The 21,916-nt window shown below is 29.8% G+C and overlaps 1 pseudogene; it reads left to right on the forward strand.

Annotated features, from left to right (window-relative positions):
* The first annotated feature begins 1,804 nt into the window (after positions 1–1,804).
* On the forward strand, positions 1,805–1,923 carry LOC120618681 (uncharacterized; annotated as a pseudogene).
* Positions 1,924–21,916: the final 19,993 nt, after the last annotated feature.

Consider the following 21,916-nt stretch of genomic DNA (forward strand, 5'->3'; position numbering starts at 1 on the left):
TCTTCCCTCCTTTTTTTTTCTTATTTGCTGTAATTAATTTAATTACAAAGTTGATGAAGATGTGAAGGAATGACCCCACAACCATCACAGTCATTCTCTTTGACCACATAACCACCCAAAATTTAGTATTGTTAAATTTACTGCTCTGTGTGAAATTAATTAATTAATTATTTAAAGATTTTTCTGAGCAGTGCATCATTTACTGACACGTGAGGGCTATTTTGTTTAGAAAAATCCATACTGTAACATTTGGTCAGCAGCAGGATTATAGAAATCTTCAAAACCAGACATGATCTCTCAACTAGGGCACCAGCACATGGTGGAGGCAGAACCAATAATGCTATCTATCACCCACAATGATAAAGCCAGAAGAAGGAGTACAGAGAGGCTACATTACATTTCTTTTGATAGTTCTGTTGGAATTGAGGATAGGAGTGACAATGGCTAAAGTCCAGTAATGCAAGTGACAATACCATCCCTATCACTATTTTGGTGCTGCTGAGCTGTCAGCCTTCTGGTCCCTTGCTGCTTCTGATTCCAGTGAGATTTCAGAATCTTATTCTACAGGTTTCTCATTCTTTGAACCACTTCATGTATTTCTAAATTTATTTTCTGCATATGTGGCCAGAGTCCATTTCTAACACCAGCAACCAATAATGCTCACTGATGTAAGTGTTAAGAAATGTTTTCTAGATATTGATAACTTTTATTTACAATTTGCTGATTTTAAAAAGCTTTTAGTTTTTTTTTTTTAATTTAAAGAAATCTGGTGCTATGATAATTTATACAACATTTTTTTCCTAAGAATTTGAGCAAGAATTGTGATTGTAATGTATGGGTAAAAATGGATTTTATTAAATAATATTGTGCTCTATTTCAATTTAGTGATTTTTGAGTGAGTCATCTTAAGTTGGCTTCTCACAGTTAGTCGAGTGTTTTTGTTAACTGTTTAATAATATCATATAATTTCACTTATGTAACAGAAATACTTATTTCAGTTTTGAGCCTTCACAAAGTGAAAATAATTTGTACTTCATTTTGAGATAAATTTATTTTTTAAAGGATAAAAGCAAGAAAACTATTTTATAAGAAAGAAGTAATAGTTCCATCTTCTTTCTCTTCTGTGACTTTTAAACTCTTTAAGTGGAACCAAGTATCTACAAACACGAGGGAGACCTGACCTTTCTGTGACAAGTATAGAGTAAGTAGTTGAAACTTAGGGGGCAGATTTTAAATGAAATATCCTAAAGATAATTGAGTACATTTTTCAGACTAGGGGAAAATGCCTGTGTAGTGTATATTTTTAGTTGAAACTCATTTTTTAACCTAAAAATAAAGGAGAATGGTTACTGTTGCAGGTTTTCAATTGTAATGCCTTAAGAATCATTCTTTTTGAAAGATTTCCCTTAGTTGCACAGATGACTTGCAATAATCAAATGATTACTATCACTATATTCATTTTTTTTCATATTTAACATATCCTGTAGGGGAATCAATACCAAACTAAGTACAGTTCCTTTTTATCTAAACTTGTACTTTCACTTTTGCTTAAACCAAATGGAACACTTAAATTAATGGAATGGTGAAATCTGTATGAATAAAAGGAAAAATTGAAAACCAGGGTGTCCTTGATTTCTTAGTTCAAATCCCATCTGATCTCTTCTTATGCCGTGGTATAAATTTGGCCTTCATATGACCAAGTATAAAACTGGTCCAGGACATGGTTCTATAGTGTAGCGGTTAGCATATCTGCTTTACATGCAGAAGGTCCTAGGTTCGTGCTCCAGTGGAGCCACAGTCTATGATCTACCACCATGCTACCTTGAACAAGCCCAATCCCGTCTGATCTTGGAAGCTAAGCAGGGTCAGGACTGGTTAGTACTTGGATGGGAGACCACCAAGGAAGACCAGGTGCTGTAGGCATAAATGATAATAATAAATGGGAAAAACAAAAAACAAAAAAACCCAGGTCCAAATCATAGTGGATTCTCTTTTTAAAAACTGAATGTTAAACTAAAGCTCATTATGAATTATAACAATGCCCTCATGACCACAAGTTTCATGGATGGAGACAGTGCAAAGTGATTTGGAATAGAAACAGTTACACATGATATACTTTGTTCATCCTGTGCACAATTTGCTGGTGATGCTCAATGTCAAGATGCTCTTTACAGAATAATGTTAAGTACAGCTGTAAATATGTGCTGTATCTTTTAAATCTTGATTTTTATTGCCATTTTACATAGTAAAGTTGTGAGAATTTCACTAGGGATTTGTGTCAGGTTCAAAACATGTCCTTGAAAGATTTTAGTAAAAAAAAATGGAGATATCCAAATCCATGATACTGGAAGGGTTTCATCAAAATCTAAATTGAATAGAAGTAGATTATAGCATAACCTATGATTCAGGTTAACAGAATAAATAAAAGAAGGTTAACAGAAAAAATGCAATTGAAGAGATAGCTATCTAGAACTAAATCATAAACCAATATCTTATAAATGGAAATAGCTACACAAATTAGTTATTTGCATCAATAAAGCAGAAACTGTTTTTTATTGGAGTTAACAAAACAACATGTGTCCTAACATTTCTTATTTGCTCCCATAAATTAGTTTATTCAAATTATGTGTATTGAATTCCTATTATGTCCAATGTTCAATGATGGATTACAGAATTGAATTAAGCATGAGTAGTGATTCAAGGTGAAATTATCTTTTGGGTAATAAGCTGATGTGACATTGTAAATTGAAAGTCAATTTTATGTTTAATTATCCCTCTAGACTTAAGATAGTCAATCAAAATATTACTACTTTTAGTCAATAAATAATTATTATGACAAAATAAAATATATCTTTAGCTAGAATAAATGAAGCTTGAAAGATACTGCACTATATAATAATAATAATTCACTATAATATTAAAAATTACAAATATGTAAATGTTTTGTTTGCTTTATGACACACAAATATCAATAAACTTAAATAAATATACATATAGTTTAGAGTAAAAGTTTTAAAATTAAGGTTAGTGCTGCACTAAATACAGGACCTCATCATCTTTTGAAAAAATTCTCATAGCTGAAGTATATATACAGAGCACATAACAAAGTTATCATACATAAACTTTATTTCAAGGTTCTTTTGTAGATTTTCTTTAAATAATTTAAAAATAATTAAAAAATAATTAAAATAATTAAAAAAATAATTTATTTTTCTTTAAATAATTTAAACATGTAAAGGAAAATTATAATGAGCAACACAGTTTTGATTTAATTAATGTATATTTTTTCCCCTTCATTTCATAAGTATATATTTCTTTTTCTCACCATCCCTGTGAAGCAGGTAAGCATTATTATTTCCATAATTAAGATGATAAATAGAGAAGTCCAGAGGTTATGGCTGAGGCCACCGATACAATCAGTGGCAGATTCACAATATGTGTAAGTCTTCATAAGCAACTTTGTTCAGAAGCCAGAGGGTAAGTGTATGTGATTCTCTCTTTACTTACTCATAAATTTTTCTATTCCTTCTTATTTCTTTTCAAAGTCTTAAAGGAGAGGTGTACAATTATGTTTCAAAATAGATTTTTAAAATTGTCAGTGTAAAAATATATAAAATTTGAAAACAAAAATTACAGAATACGCTATACTGTACTAAGTGGTTAGAGAATCTTTATTGCTTTGGATCAATTGACATACATATTTTCCATCACTCAAGTATAATTTTAGTTCATATCTCAGGGAAAAATGATTCAAACTTAATGTTTTAGAATGATTTTTTTTAATAGTCCAGAAAGAACTGTGATCAAGAAAAAATTCAATTTGTTTAAACTAGTACTACTAAAACTGATGTATAAATGCCTACATCCACACAGAGAGAGACACAAACATATGTTTCTGAATAACATAATGGAATGTATGATAAAATTCTGAAATCTCTATAATAAATGAAGATATGGAAAATTTATGGCAATTACGGATGTCTAATATTTCTAAGTGGGCTAAGCAAATGAAATACAATAATTTTCTTTTTGACAAAGAATAAATTCAATCACATCATTTTTCTATTTGACAAATGATTATTTTCCATATAATGTATATTTTTCATATAACATTTTGTCAGATCTTACATCAGCTACTCAAAGCTCATTTTTTAATTAAAATTCTGATGAGCTACAAGCAAAGTGAAAATTAGTGAGCTGGAAAATTGAGGTGAGAAACTCTCCCATAAATTTTTAAGAAAGCTTAGTTAGAAACAAAATGTGAGAAAAATAATCCATATAAAGGGTAGAATTAGAAAGAACAATTTCTCTCTAAGAGACTTCGAAAAGAGGAATAATAGGGAAGACAAGAAGAGCGTGCATTTATAGAAATAATATCAAGTATAGTATTCCATAGGACTAGAAAAATTATATACATTTTATAGTTTTTGTTCCCCACAAGAAAAGTACCTGAAACACATGGATGCAGGTGATCCCAGGAAGCAAAAATGAAGGAGTGAACAAAATGAGATAAGGAGAAATTGGTTTGCAATCAAACTGAGGCTCATTCTTGATGACTCTGAGGACCTTTATAGAACATGTTTCAGACTTGGGGCTGAACTTCTGAAACTTGTGGATTGCCCTTGGTAGGCTGAACAAGCCGTTTCTCGAAGGCAGAAAACCAGAGAGATGCAACAGGATTTTGGGGTGAGTTGCCTCAAGGCCATCAAAAGTCTGTCCACCACAGCTGCTTCTCAAATTTAGGATATGCCTTGCATGACTCAGAAAAGCATCTAATACCCTGAACAGTTGGTTTGTAAAACTCTAAAAAGGAAAAGAAAGAAATATCTTGTACTGGACACATGCTAGGGAATTTTAAGAATATCAGTGACAACCTCCCAGAAAGAAAACAGGAATAGATTACATAAAAGGAAAGAATGTGGGGTCAACATCAGGTTTCTCACTATAACTGAATAGAAGAATAAAATGAGGCAATATACTTAAATTGCTATAAGTCAAACACTTTATGCTATAATTTAAATGCATGAGTGCTAAATAGACTCGAGTCATCCAAGTCCTTAGAAAACCTCCTGTACACAGAACATATCTGGAGGAAAAAAAATTATTTTATGAACAGGCAATAACTTATAAATATAAACATAAGACATCAGTGTTTGGGAACACTAGGAAAACATAAAATATAGGTTAAGTTTTTAAACTTAGTTGGAGAGTGAATATAGTAATTAGATTTTAACATTGACAAGGAAAAAATGGAAACACAGGTCAAAAATCATTAGAAGGAAAATATGACTGGCATATATTTACCCTAAAATTTAAATATTGCTAGTATTGTGAAATTTAGCACCTTTTAAAAGAATGTATGTTGTGTGCACACACAAACATACAGTCCAAGTACCAATAAATGAGCATCATGTTCTCTAGTCTCAGATTAAGAAATAGAACAGTGGTTGGACTTTAGTGGCCCTTTGATCTTGATTTATCTGTTCCCCGCCCCCACACCCCATTATAACTATGAACTCTTAATAATTTTTACTTGATTTTATGGTTCTACCAAATTACCTATCTTTCTGTCTATCTACTTATCTATCATCTATATATAATTTTGCTGCTTTTTCGATAAAGGCAATCCTATATTTTACGTCTTGTTTTTTTTCAGAATTATAGTACATTTTGAGAATCAATCATGTTTATGCATACATCTTTATTTCATTTTGGAATATGATTATACTATAATGTAATCCTTCATTCTACTATTCTACTATTCTATTAATGGCAATTTAGGCAGCTACTTTTTTTTTCTTTCTATTCTGATCAATGCAGTTATGGATAAAGGGCTTCTAGTACAAGGTAGGGTTTTTTGTTTGTTTGTTTTGTTTTGTTTTGTAGGAATTTTACTGTAGGGCACTGCTAAAGTAAAATACATAACGGAGACCAAATCTGAAAATTCCCTAGGCAGACAAAACCATTTAAGCCATGTAAGCAGAACTAAATCCAGCTTATTTCATGAACATAAGGGAAACTTAACTTAGATTATTTCTTATAAATGCCTCTGATAATCATTAAAGAAACTTAAATCATCTTGCTAAAGTGCTTGCTATAATATAACACTTTTAACCAATCCCCTGCCATCTGGAAACCCCATTGAAATAACCAATCATTGTGAAGGTTAAACCACTTCTTCATTTTCACTTTATGAGACACCCTGTAATGCCCTGACTCTGACCTTCATATCATTTTTGGATTTGAAGATGTTCAGCTCTTAATCTGTTATTCTATGCCCACTGAACTCTTACTAAATGCTGTTTTACTGATCTGAGTTTAATTTTTCTGTATCTGGATTTCTGACATTACACAGAGGTTCAACTTTTCTAAATATTTCTAAATTGTTTTACAATACAATTCTACTAGTTTATACTCCAAAACCAGTGGTGCATAATAAGAGTATCCATTTTACCACACCCCGGCCTTCCTGCATATGGTTATGTTTTATTATTTTTTAATGAAAAGAAGTTATAAATTTTAATTCGGACAAAGTAATCAATATTTTTAATTACATTTTCTGTCACATTTGATTTAAGAAATCTTTACCACTTACGGAGGAGAAAATACACTTCTATAATAACTTTTAAATGTTTTGCATGGTGCTTCCGCTTGCCACAATACCACATAGTCTTAATGCTGTTAGTAATTTGTTCTTTATTTTTCAGGAAAGTCTTGGCTATTTCTTGCCCTTCATTCTTTCATAAATTTTGTAATCAGGTTATGAGTTCTAAAAGAAATACCATTGAGGTTTTGATTATGATTGCATTCATCTACAGATCCACATGGGGAGAAGTGACTTCACAGTATTGAGACTGGGAGTCAAAATCATAAACTTCTTCCATTATTTACACCTGATTTGATGTCTTTTAATAAAATTCTATTCTCGATAAGTAAATATTCTCTATAACAGTTTGTGTATCTTAGGTAATTTGTAAAATAGCTATATGATTGCTATTTTTAGATTATATTAAAAATATTATTGCTTGTGTATCACAGTGTAATTAACTTGATATTGATAATCCAAAAAACTGCATATTTTTGTATTCATTCTAAGTTTCTATGTGGTTTCTTTTGGGTTTTCATGATCCTAAAACAATGTTTTAATTTTTTCATTTTCAATCAGTTTTTTTTTTCCTTGTCTTAACGTCGAGAGTGTATACTATAAGGTTGAATAGACATAGTGATAGTGTATCTGGTCTAAAAGTAACTGCTTTAATGCTTTACTATGAAATATTACATTTTCTTTGTTATTTTGTGATGCTCTTATCAGGGCATTCTATTTTAAATTTCTAATAACTTATTTTAATTACAAATGAATATAGATTTCTACCGAAAGGTTTTTTGTCTATTGAGATAATTACATAATTTTTATTATTCTCTTCTTTTATCTGTTAATGAGAATCAACTCACTGCATTAGGTTTACCTTTTCCTTTATTTTCAAATTCATGATGGGATTCATTTTGTTAATATAATACTGTATATTAATGACTAAGATGGTAGGTAATTTTCCTTTCTCCTATTATTTTTCTCATTAGGATTTGAAATTAAGGTTTTGTTAGCTTCATAAAACAAGATGACAAATGCCTTCTCTATTCTCTATAAGAGTGTATGTAAGAGTGGAATTATTTGTTTTTTGAAAATTTGGTAAAACTTCCTTCTAAGGCCTTGTGGATCTAGTGTTTCATTAGTATAAAGATTTTAAGATATTTGCTGAATTTTTTAATTAGTATAGAATTATTATAGTTTTCCAATTAATCATGATTCAATCTTAGTAGGCCATTTCCAAATTTATTTTTATTTCATTAATTGATTAGCATGACAATTGTTATATATTTTCATTCTATTTTAATCTCTGCAGCATCTATATTATTTCTCCTTTTTTATTCAAATATATACATATAGTGTTTGTCTGTATGTGTACTTGTGTGTCTGTATGTGCATGTATTTGTGTTTTTGTGTATTTTATTATTTATTATTTTCTAAGAACTAAAGGAAAAACCAGCTTATGTTTCAAGTATAATAAATCCCAAACTTTTAGTGTTTCAAACAGATTTAATTCCTTATAATTATAGTCCCACCAACAGTGCACAAGTTTTCTCTTTTCTCCACACCTTCACCAGCATTTCTTACACCTTGACTTTTTGATGACAGCCATTCTACCAGGCAAGAGGTGATATACCATTGTCATTCTGATTTTTTTTTCCTGATAATGTTGAGTACCTTTTCATGTACCTGTCGGTCTTCCTTGGAAAAAGTGTCAGATTCTCTGCACATGTACCTGTCGGTCTTCCTTGGAAAAAGTGTCAGATTCTCTGCACAATTTTGTCAATTTTTTTTTTTTTTTTTGCTATTGAGTTTTATGAGTTCTTTATATATTTTGGTTATTAACCACTTATCAGATACATAATTTGCAAACATTTTCTTCCACCCTGTAAGTTGCCTTTTCATTTTGTTGATGATTTTCTTTGCTGTACGGAAATGTTTTACCTTTTCTGAACAAAACTAGATTTTAAAAACCCTTTAATTTAGAAGTCATTTCTCTGCATATATGTCATTTTTGTCCATATTCATCCATTGTTTTAATCTCATAATTAAACATTATCGTTACTCTTCACACAGCCAATATTTGTTTGGGATGATTCACCTAGTTGTCATTTTGGGGGTCTATGAATCTCTTCTTCACCCAGACTCTCCTCCTGGGATCACTTTCCTTGTGACTGCAGTACATCCTTTTTTTTTTTTTTTTTTAAATCAACCTTTCATTTTAATAAAATTAATTTTTCTAAGGAAAAACTATATACTAACACTTAAAATTTTTTAAAAAATTTAATATACCTTGAAATACATTACTATTAAAAAGTGTTCACCTGTACCACTATGAACCATATATACTCTAGTTGAGGGACTGGCCAAGAACTATACTCTATATTCAAAGTGTTATGGAAAATTGTGCAGCATATTCTTTATATTTATTCTAAATGAGGTTGTATTGGTGATAAATGTTCTTTTGTTTGCTTGAGTAATATCTATTTTCTCTTCAACTTGAACAGTTGTTTTGCTTCATGCAAAATTTTAGATTGACAGCTATTTTTTTCTCAGCACATTCTTCATGGTATCCTACTGACTTTTGGCTTCTAAATGATACTGTTAAGAGGGAGGGAGGAAGCAATTGGGAGATCATTTTATGAGCTATATAGATGTCTAACCAATGTACCGTATACTTGAAACTAATTAAAATACATAAATATTTTTTTAGAAAAAAAGAATCAACTCTCAGATTAGTTTCATTCCTTGGCAATCAGCATTTTTCTTTGACTATTTTTAAGATACTTTATTGTTTATATTTTGTAGTTTTGTCTATATGTGGCTTTCTTTTAATTTGTCAAAATACTTTTAATGTATTAGCTTTATATGGGACACTCTTTTGTACTTTTCACCCTGGGCAGACTATACTATCTTCTTTTTGAATGAAGATATGGCGTTCAAAATAAAAACTAAAGTATGGTTTAACAAATATCCTCCAAGTGAATACTTTGGAGTTTCCTTTCATCCCAAGGCAGAAGATATATTCAACAGGTAAAAATGACATGCCAAAATGATATAACAATTGAATGAGCCATTGCTTTGACAATCTTTTCTAATCAACGATTAGCCTCTCAATGGCTAACAATAGCAAAAATTTATTTTTCTTATTGAATAACTTTGATAAAGCCTGGCTCTATTGAACTCAGATAAAAACAGCTGAGCTTGACTTCACATTGTCATTGGGTACAGATCTGCTCTCATGTATCTTCTTTATGGGACCAGTGACTATTCAAGGGATGTTCTTCTCATGAAAGAACTCAGAAGTACTAAAAGACAATCCCAAACATATCAAGCACATTTAAGCTTCCCTTCATAGCATGTTTACATTTATTTATCAAAATAATTTACATGGCTAAACTTAAAGTTAGTGTGTAGGAATACATTCTCCACCTAGTCTCCTAGAATGCCTTCAGTAGTTACTGGCAAGGCTGTGGATGTAAAACTCTAATGGGGGAGTAACGAATTAGAAAAGAATTCAGTCTACCACAAGAATATTGAGCATATTTTGGATTGAACTTTTCTATATATATATATACATATATATATGTATATATATATATATATGTTTATATAGATCATGTATATACAATATGTAAGATATAACATACATTATACATTTATATGTAAGAATTTTATCTGGTCACAGTATTCTTTAATACACTAGTCTTCACAAGACAATGAATGGGACAACATCCTTTATATCACCCAGAAAAACTATACCAAACAAATAACCAAGCCCGACAGAAAAGAGATTTAAAGAAATGTAAGGACCCATGATTTATTATTACACATATCAGATTCAAATTATACAAAGATATATTTATGTTCCTTTTTATTATATATCAGGAATTACTGTTTAAAACTATAAAGAATAATAATAGCAAATCTAGAGAAAACTTTAAAATATACATGACATATCATAAAGTCTTTAATAATTGCATATGTGAAAAGTAATACATACAATCTTATATGGAAAGATTTAGAAATTTTGGAGAAAGATCTCAATTGTGTCAAAATTAAACTATAGCTGTATAACAAGTGAATTACAACAGTCATGTTTTATTTTGCATTCATGTTTAAAGTTCATCTTAGATTAACTATGGTCTTGTTATATATGTTTTTACTCTGGAGCCCAGGTGAATGAAGCTACCCCTATCTAGGACACTTTTGTTCTTGTTGAAGAGGGAAACAAATGAACAAACATGGTGGCAACACGATGGCTCTTAAAACTTATCTTTGGAAATGACATGACACTTCTGCTCATGATTCATTAATTAAAGCAAGTTACATTGGCAAGAATGATGTCAATGTGTTGGGAAGGTATAATTTCCCACAGGAAGGAGAACTGAAGTGATTTTATTAGTTTCCTATTGATGTTGTAACAATTTACTACAAATTACTGTCTTATAGATTTATTATCTCATAAATTTATCTTACAGTTCCATAATTGAGAAGTCTTAAAATCAAGATATCAAGTGGGGCATTCTTTGGAAGATCTAGTGGGGCATTCATTTCCTTGCCTAATTCAGCTTTTCAGCATTATTTGGCTAGTGGCCCTTTCCTCTCTCTTCAAAGCCAACAACATAACATCTTCAAATCTCTTTCTCTTTCTCTACCTCTCTCTCACATACCTTTCCTCTGTCACTACACATCTCCTTCTCTTACAGTGACCCCTCTTATTTCTCTCTAATAAGGACCCTGTGATTACTTTAGACCCACTTGGAGAATCTAAAATAATCTGCTCAGCTCAAAATTTATAAACTATCATATCTGCAAAGTTCCTTTTGCCATGTAAATTAACATATTCACAGTTTCTAGGGATTAGGGCATGGCTATCTTTGGGAGACCATTATTTATTCTGAGTAACAGTGTAGAGGAGATAAATAATTTGAAAATTAAACAATTTACACAGCCTGTCCTCTTGGTCAAAAAATTTTACTTTTCTGCCATTTTCACACAAATATGCTCAACCCAAGTAATATATCCAAAAGTCTTGTCTAACATCAGAATCAGTGTCTGGGATCATATATTTTCTATGTCAGATTTACATATGGTTTTCTTGATTCAGAGATCAAAGAATTAGTAGGATATACTCAATAAATACAGAATAACTTCAATAAACAGTTATTCAAAAGGGAGAAAATGAAAGTTGCAGAACATAAACAACTCTATAACAATTCTGAAATCTCACCCTGGTCCACTGCTTTACATGGAACTTGCCTCAGCCTTCAAGATGTTATTTTTTTTTTCCAATATCTTACTTAGTTTTAGCCAAAGAAGGCATTAGAAAGAAGTCTTTCTTTGGGAGCTGAACTATTTTCCATAGGAATTTGTGGTTAAAAGTCATTCAGCAGTGGATTCCAATAAGCTTTGTGTTCTAGTAGCTATATCCAAATTTTCGTGGCAAGTTTCTTTGTCAAGTCCCAATTACAGGTACTTTAAACTTAAAAGGAGAGCTATTCCTTAGACTTTTTCTTCTGAATCACTTTCGACTAATTGGAAATATTCACTGGTATGAACTTAATCAAAGTTAGATTTAACAGAGGAAATAAACTTGACTTGGTTCTTACCACAGGGCTGATTTTCTATTTTGCTACATGATGGTCTTCTCAGATTTGTTTTTCATAGTTAGAAGATAAGTTTCATCTCTCCACTCCAAAAGTCCCAGAATATAGACTCATTGAATTTTCTTTTAACCCTTTTTATAATGATTTGTTTTTCTAAACTCATCTTGTAGCGCCCTGTGTAATGTGGCCAGTAGTAATTAACATTCTGTTTCCTGACTTTCAACTGAAGCCATAGACTCATTTAGTTCAGTCTTCTGAGTTGCTACAGGAGATGCTTACAGAATTTCTACTAACACAATGCATGGACTGAGAGTTTTCCAATCTTCAAACAAAGTTTTCTTGCTATTCAACATCTAGACAAGAGCCTATGCTACTTTTTTTTAATGTAGAACCACACTGCTAATAATATTTTTTATCAGTACATTTAGTATAGGTATGAACACAATGAAAATCTCAGTAACTTAAAACTACATATGTCTACTTCTAGCTTATTTTATGTATTCATGGTAGATCAATTTCTCTCCTTGACATTCCTTCATTGTGCACTCAGGTTATAGAACTCACTAAATTATAAATTATTTAATTACAAGGAACTTATTTGTTATCTAGCACAAGTTTGGGTATATAGTATGCCTTTGTTATCTACATTTATCTTATATATGAGAGATTTTATGGTTATAAAATTTACAGAAATAAAAAAGAAACATTAAATAATACGAATTTGTGACTATGTATGTGTATGTGTGCACACATGTGTATATATGAGTTTAAACACAAAAGTTTGCATTGTCAAATCAGATTCACATAAATTATAGTCATTACCAGTGTGAAATATTTTCTAATAATTTTAAAGTAATAAGTAATTATGCATAGTGAAAGCAAGAAGACTGAGACATCGAGAGCAAGTCCCCTGGTCTTTTTTTCCCGGCTTTGGACCAGAGCTCTCTGGCCCAGAGTAATAGCTGAGAACTCTAAAGAGATTTATCAGATGTCTCACACACAAATAGAATTTTGATTATACAGGTACGGCTTATACATTTGTAGTTTATATGATATTTGCCAAGGAGAATGCTTTGTAAATATACAGATTCTAAGTTTGTTTTCCAATAAGCAAAACTTAACTGTAGGCTGTCTGCTGAAAGTATTTCATAGATAAAGACTTTCCTCATAGCAGTATAATTAGTCTATTTGCCAAGAGGTCCAATTATCAGCACGTTTTCAGGAAGATTAGCCTGGGTCACCTGCTTTCTTTCTCAGAATGTCCTACAGGGAAGGAGAGGAAAATGAGTCATGGTCCAGTTGTTTTAACTCTTTAAACTTCGATAACTTCAAAACATCAGAAATAAAAGTCTAAAGACTAATTTATATGTGTAGGAAAAGTGTTATAACATAGATAAGAATATTTGTGTAGTTTAATAAAATATTTAGATTCTAGTAGATATTCAGGCAAATGTTACAGATAACAATTATAATTTAAAAAACACAGTTAAAGAACAATAAAATTTGCTTTACTACTGTCACATAAGCAAATGTAACAAGAAAATATCGAGAAATTTATATTCCTTTTCTACCTTATATCATTGTAAATTAATAAAATGGCTTTATAAGTCAATTTACCAGTATGCTAAAGAAATAGAAATTATGTGTACTTCTTCATTAAGAGATGTAATTACTGTTAATTTATCTTCTGGGATAAATATAAATATAGATAAAATGCTATAAGACATACATATAAATATTACAGTATCAATTATATTAGTGAAAAATTATACTAGCCAAAATAAATCTATAATATGAGACGAGGTAAGTACATTAACATGTAGCAACTACATGTCAACATGAAAAACTAATTATCATTGATACCCTGTGTGTAAATAAATTCCTAGTCTACATCTCCAACTCTATTTCTAGTTGTCTATCTTTATTTTCTGTCCTTTATTGTAAGACATCATACATATTTGATGAGTATTTTAAAATTTCTTATTGTGTATAATAGAAGTACATATATATTTAATTTTGGACAAGAGGTACTAAAATTATATAGAAATAAATAAATAATAAAAATAAACTCAAATTTTAATGCAAAGAAATATCTAAAGTTAAGGATCTTCAGGGCTATAAGTACATACTCATTCCAGCAACAGTGATATGGTCTTAAAAGTATGCAATACATAGATCACAAATAATTTTATTTTGTTAAAATTTCTTCTCTTTTATTTTGAGTTCAAAGTGAGTTATAAATCAATATTAACAAACTTCAGTAATAGAAATGTATGTCATCTCCATAATTCGATTAAAGTATCATTGCTTTACAATAGCTTAAATTTACTTTATAATCTTGGAAACTCCTAAGCACAGAGTAGGCTGACTACAGACCTTTGCCATATTTGATTGGTTTCAACATTATGGTAAAAGATAAATGATAGTGATTATAATAGACTTTTGATGATTCCAATGATTTTGTGACAGTTTGAGTTGAATAGTGTTGGAATTTTCATTTAAGTGATATTAAATTGTACATTATTATTAAAATATACTTCATTCCAACATTTATAAAAAATAACTTTAAAAACTTTCTCTTTCTCCATGTTGATATAACTACATTCAAAATTAACAAGTAGACATATTGCCAATTCTTTTCATATTCATCTATAAAATGAAATTTCAAGTGCAGAGCTTTTAAATTTCAAATGCAAGTGTTTATAAACTAAAAATATGAGAGAATTTCAATTCAAGTAAAAGTTTTCAGAATATTTCAGTTCATTCATAATTGCTATAAACCTCTGATATAATTCATTCTGCTTTTACTTTGCTATTCCCCTATATGCTGAAAAGGTAGAAAACTATAAATTACATTCTAATTCTAGGAACAGAGTTACACTGACCTAAATAGTTGTAGCACAATCAAAACTGTAAAATAACTGCAACCAATTTTTTTTTTTTTTAAAGAATAAAGCTCTCAATGTATGGAGATACCTAATATAGAAACTATTTTAAAACTACCCACCTAAACTGTTTTCTTTTCAGTGGAATTATTCAAAGGTTGCTCATAATACTCTTCTGTTTGAGGCAGGCAGTAGAGAGATAACATAAATATTATCAGCAAAATATGTATAGTGGTAGAGTATAATTTTGTATAACTAAAATTGATTAGATTTTCAAATCGTAACAGAGGCTTGCTTAACAAGTTAGAAAACAAAATTTTATTATCATAAATCTATAGCTTATTTTTGCTATACAACACATTTCTTATCACCCCCTTGGTGGCATTTCCATAGCTTTTGTTTCAGCATTAAGGTTATTAAACTTGCCTTTTCTGTTCTCATTACTAGAATTTTTTATAGGTAAATCCACTCAAGGAACCTATTGTGCTTTCTGATCAAAGCGGAAAGTGATGCCAGGCTATAATAAGCAATTTAATTTTTAATGAGCTTATTCATGCCCAAGGTCATAACAAAGGAAAAAAAAAGTTAAAATAAAACTACAGCAAAACACTAATGATAATGTCCTAAATATGACCAAGGCAAAATAATATTTGGCAGAGTATACTTTCAAAGTTTCCCAGGGCTAATTTTTAAAATTTTGCTTCAGAATAGTAACTTAGCTCAAGTAAGGTATAGCATAATAAATAATATAGACATAGATAAAAATGCATGAGACTTTGTTCCTAAAATAAGTAAGCTAAGCTGTTTCTGGAATTTAAATTTCTAAGCTACAAATAGTTAAGTGTATTTTACTGAAAGCTATATTTCTTATCTAAAAAGATAAAATTTTGCACATTATTTTTCTTATAGCAGCTAAGATATAGGAATACTTTACTCAATTTGGTCTACTGTTTGTAAGTAATTAGTAAATAGTTGAGATATAACAGTAAAATTATTTTGAATAATAAATATTGAATAAGCTAGATAATATTTTTAAATAATAACATCTATTTTAAACTGTAATGTTTTTTGTTTGAACTTTGTTGTCACATTATTTTAATTTAAATCACATGCTAAAGAAAAATTTAAAAACTTCATTAAACTTATTTTCATAAAAACTAAGACCATTTTTCCTTAATAGATATGCTATGCCATGTTTATATATTAGATTTCTTCAAAAATTATTTTAACTCTTTCATGTTAATAGGTGCCAGGCAATGGAAAAACTTTAAAAATACCTTTAGTCCAATAAAGATCTTTCATATATTGACCCTAGCATTCCACTGATAAATGATGAAAAACAACTATCAAATCTGAAGAAGAATAGGACAAAATTGGGAGAAAATTCTTAACTGGTATCTTTACCCATTATTTTAAGATTCAGCAATTTTATATGTTGATATTTTATATTTATATATATCTCTATACCTATATCTATATATACACACACATACATATATGTATGTATATGTACAGTGGCAGAGCATAATTTTGTAGAACTAAAATTGAATACATTTTCAAGTTGTCAGAGAGCTGTACTTAACAAGTTAGAAAACTGAATTTTAATATCATAAATCTATAGTTTACATATAAACTATATGTGTGTGTGTGTGTGTGTGTGTGTGTGTGTGTGTGTATACACACATATATATAAATCTAATAATTTCAGTTGAAGCAAGGGATTGTTTTTGGTTTGCCCACATGAAAAAGGTAGGCATAGTTGTTTTCCTTCCCTGATTTTATAGTCAGTTTGTATATTTATGAGTAAAAGAAGACAAAAATTAACCATAACCATAGTCCACTGACTTGAAAGAACTAGGTCACTGCAGGAAGCCAGAAAATGTTCAGAGAGTGATTTCATCAAACAAGATTAGAAATTTTCTATTTCCATGTTATTTTTTTATATTCTGATAGTTTAATGAAAAACAAAATAAAACAGAAATCCAACCTATGAATATACCAGCTTTGAAATATAGTTTATCTTAAATATGGAATACAATTTATTAAAAAATTGATGAGGAATCCATTTAATACGGGTCTCTTAAATATTGGGATTCCACCTCCAAAAGGAATTCTACTTCCAAATAGAATTCGATCTTTTAAAATCTTCTGGTTGTCACCTTTGACTTCTCTTTCTTCCACAGTCCACATCTAATTCCTTAGCAAATCTTGATGTTTCTATTATTAAAAGTGTACTTAGAATTTGAAAACTAACACCTCCATCATTACCACATTGGTCCAAGCCACCATCTGTTTTTGCTTGTATCATTACAAAATCTCCTAACACATCTGACTTCAGCCTTTGCCTGGCACATTTCCTCAACAGTCTTTTTAGCACTGCATCTAGATAAAAACAAACAAAAAAAAACAGATCCAGTCAAAAACACCCAACATCTTTCCATTTCACTCAGATCAAAAATCGAGGTCCTTAGTTGTTATCTTGGGCATTACATTAACACCTTAAACTTAAACAACCTATGGAACCACTTAGAATAACTAAAAAAGAAATTTAAAAAAAGATAGAAGGGAATAAAAATGGCATGCTATAAAAAAAAAGAACTAAATATAAAACAATCAGTAATGGAGAAATTGAGAATCAAAAGAAAACACAAAGTATAGAAAACAAATACCATCAAAGGACACTATCAAAAGAATGAAAAGACAGCCACAAAAGGGGGTAAATATTTACAAATCATATATCTGATACAGGCTAATATCAAAAAGAACTACAATTCAACAATAAAAAGACAAATACTTCTGTTAAAAAATTTGCTTCCAGGATCATTAAGATTGTTGGCAGTTTTCATTTCCTGTGGCTATAGGACTAAAGTCCCTGTTTCTTTGTTACCTGTTAGCTGAGGCCATTCTCAGTAAGTAGGGACTGCTTTCAAATCCTTGCAACATAGCCTCTTCTATCTTTAAAGCCAGATGTGGAATATCTCTCCCTGGTCAAATCCCCCTCATGCTTCTTTCAATTTTTAACTTCTTCCTCCTTGACCAACTGGAGAGAAGTCTCTGCTTCTAAAGATCTCATCTGCATAGGTCAGGCAATACTAGAAATCTCCCTTCTTAAATCAGTTGTACCAAATCACATAACCTAATCATGGGAGTAAAATCCATCATATTCAGTCTCAAGGGATTATGCAGTTTTTGTGCACCCGGGGGCAGGAAACTTAGGGGCCATTTTAGAATTCTGTTTACTACAGGTTGTCTTTGGTTATTTTCCTATTGGTCATCATCTGAATCATAGAGAAGATAAATCCATTTTAGATAGAATTAATTAAACAACTGCTAAATTATTATCTGTTTGGGTGCGTACATGTATATGTTTGCTTGTGTGTGTACACATGCCTAAGTGTGGTTCATGGTTTTGTTTTGTTTTGTTTTTTTAGTATTTATGCTAAGGCCAAAAGAATCATAATATAATTAAGATGCCAGAGAGGATGAGTTTACAGAATAAATTTTAGGTGTCTTTTTTCACTAGTTACCACAGATAACTAGCAGTTTACCCAAATATATACAGAAATTTACAATTAGAACAGTCATATGTTCACTTTCACAATCTTAATATTATACAATATTTATGAAGTGCTGTAAAATCTAAGAAAATTCACACTTGAAATAATGCTTTTTAAATGTAAATCTATAACTTCAAATAATAATATCAAATATTATAATATGTTCATGTTTATATAAAATGGAATTCCCTGTTTGTGTGATTAAGTGTAACATTACTGATAAATGCAGAGTAACAATTTGTTTTATAAAATGTGTAATGTCTGTGTGAGAGAAGACTAACAATATTCTTTAACTATGGGACATAACTAAATTTTATCATTTCAGTTATTTTTTTCTGGCTTTATTTCTTGAAGTGTGTATGTGTTGTGCTTATGTATATAAAACAAGACAATATATAGACTTTTGAGTTTAAAATGATTTTAAATATCTTCTTGTGCAACCTCCTAATTTTGGTTAGTCTAACCATATGATTTCATAAATCGATGAGTACAATCTAGTCCAATCCAAAAATTCCATAAATAAAAAAACAGAAATAACCTTACAGAATTGACGTGTACCAATTACTATATAAGACCCTAGATTCATAAATTTGAGGTTTCTCAGCTTTGGTACAGACCCCATTGTGATTCGTTATAGACCCCAAAAGGCTATACCAATGGGGTCTGTACTGAATCACATTGCTTTGAAGAAAACTGTAGCTTAGGAAACCTATATAGTTACTGATTTTTAAGTCTCCCTCTGGCTCAGAAACCTTCTGTTTGCATTCTAGAGCAAATAAATATACTATTTAAAAAAAATCACTTGGTTTATACTCAATGGAACATTATTATGCCCTACTAATTAGCACTGTAGAGTAATAGCAAAGACAAGTGAATAAAGAAATATTTAATATTTTGATAAATTTCATGAAGAGAATGAGCAAGGTCTCGTAGTGAAAAACAGGAGGTGAGAAATGAGAAATATACAATTATTTTTCTGTGTTCTCATATAATATTAAACACAAATCTATTATATTTTTATAATTTATAATTATATAAATATACAATTTATCTAAATATAGAGTTATGTAGTTTATATTTTATAATAATTACATTATAAATTAGTTTTTTGACTTCTCTTATCTATTTGTTTATGAGCTTATTGAGGATAAGGAGTAATTTGTCTATCCCCAGTGGGCAATATTTGGGGTTTAATAAATATTTCTAACATTAATAAATTAATGGATAATGTTACTATCTTTGTTCAAAATTACTTATCTCAAGGAATTTTACACTCGAAGTTTTCTTTCCAACTCATCTAAATATATATTCTCATAGAATTGTTGAAAATTTGGAAAAAAAAATCCTGATTTCACAAAGAATTTGTAACTAATGATAATATAATGCTATTTATTTCAACTAGACTGGATGTATATTTAATTTCAAAATGTCCAAGCAAAAAAATACCAAGAAGAGAATTACAATATTCAAATTAAGATAATAGTGTCTTCAGTAGGAAATGAATCCCTTCTATTTTAGAGGCCCTTAGAACACAGATATCATTCATGAAGAACATTTTTTTTTTTTATGAAATAAATATGGACAATATCAGTGGAGGGAACCTGAGAGAACTTTATGCCTTTGATCTTCTATTTTCTTCTTCAAGATTTATGCTAAAAATTAAAAATATATAACTTACCTGTTCTTGTTATACATGTAGAAAATATGAGCAAATTTTGAAACATAATTGTCAAGAGTCATTGGTAACTACTTAGCTAATTTGATATATTGAGTCTCTGTTATCTTTTTTGATTGAGCAATATTTTTTTTTCTCATTTTTATCGTCATGTATATACCGAAAACTACTTTTGGTGGAATTATTTTCCTTCCATTTCATTTTCAGTTTTATAACCTTGATGCTACTCAAGGAGAGTTCTCAATATGTTGTGGTTTGTGCTCTAGTGCCTTCCTTCTTGCAGAAGAGCTAGACTGGGTTTGTTCATGTGTATATTGCCGTTTAAGTCAAAGGCTCTAATACACTGTTAGAATTGTTTTCTTACTCAAGTACAATCTTTATTTTCTAGGTATATCATTTGAAGACATTTTTCTAGGTTTCTGTTTTTACTTATGAAACAAGTAGTCATATCTGTGCCTATGCTGTATTATCTACTCTGAATTTACTTGGATACAGTGAACTGGAGAAAGCTATTTGCACTCCTTAAGATGAATAATTTCATTCCTGAAACACTTAATTAATTATTTTAATTCTTTCTGATTGTATTAACCTTTCTTCATATTAAAGAATGATCTCAGTAAAATTATAAATAAAATCACAAAAATCATGAAAATATCAAAATTTTAGCTCCAAAATAAAAGGACATTTTCATGTTTTACAGTATTGAAGATCCTAGTAGAATAACTTAGATGATATAAATGGTAGATGTCAAATAGGGAGTAGATAAACATAACCAAATTATTCAAATGATATCTCCTTTTCATATTATAAGTAAGATGCTCTTGATATATGTACAGCTGAAATATATATTTTTATATTGTTTTCCCCAAACAAAATAGAATTGCTTTGTGAGAGTCACATAATAATTACATATATACTGAGACTAATGGAAACAATAAATGAAAATATTTTATTAAATACTAATAGTAAAGCAGTTAAAAGTGAAAACTACCATTGGACTATTTATACTTGTATACCAATCAAGTCATTTATTAATTGTGTTATTTGGGACAAATAAGGTAGTTTTTCTGTGCTCCACAGAGATACTATAATATCTGTTCATAAGGCTGACAGAAAAAAATAAATAATTCATTTATTCTGTAATTTTTATTCAAGTTGAATATAAAATTAAATAAAGAACCACCATTGATTTTACACCACTAGAAAGAAAGCAAATGGTTCCAATTTCAACTTTAAGACTCACCTTACAAAGGTAAAATACAATTCAATGAAGAAGAAATGATGATTCTTTTTGAAGACAATCCTTCACCAATAATGATGAAAATTACTGGTTATGGAAAGTGCAAAAGAAAGAGAGAATAATGTTACAAGGTAAATATCATTAAAAAGTAAAATTTTAATTTTTTATGAAATTTATCAGACCTGAAATTATAAGTAGTAGAAAATATAATTATCTTAATATATTAAGCTTTCTTTTTAGTTTTACAGGAGTCTCATATGCTATTTTGGAATAATAAATTTTAGTGAAATTCAGAAAATTTAAAATTTAAATTCATGGATTTGACACTTTTGAGGAAAGATCTGTAGAATCAGCAGGACAAGCA

This window comes from Pteropus medius, unplaced genomic scaffold, assembly GCF_902729225.1.
Source record: "Pteropus medius unplaced genomic scaffold, Ma_sr-lr_union100, whole genome shotgun sequence".
NCBI lineage: Eukaryota > Metazoa > Chordata > Mammalia > Chiroptera > Pteropodidae > Pteropus > Pteropus medius.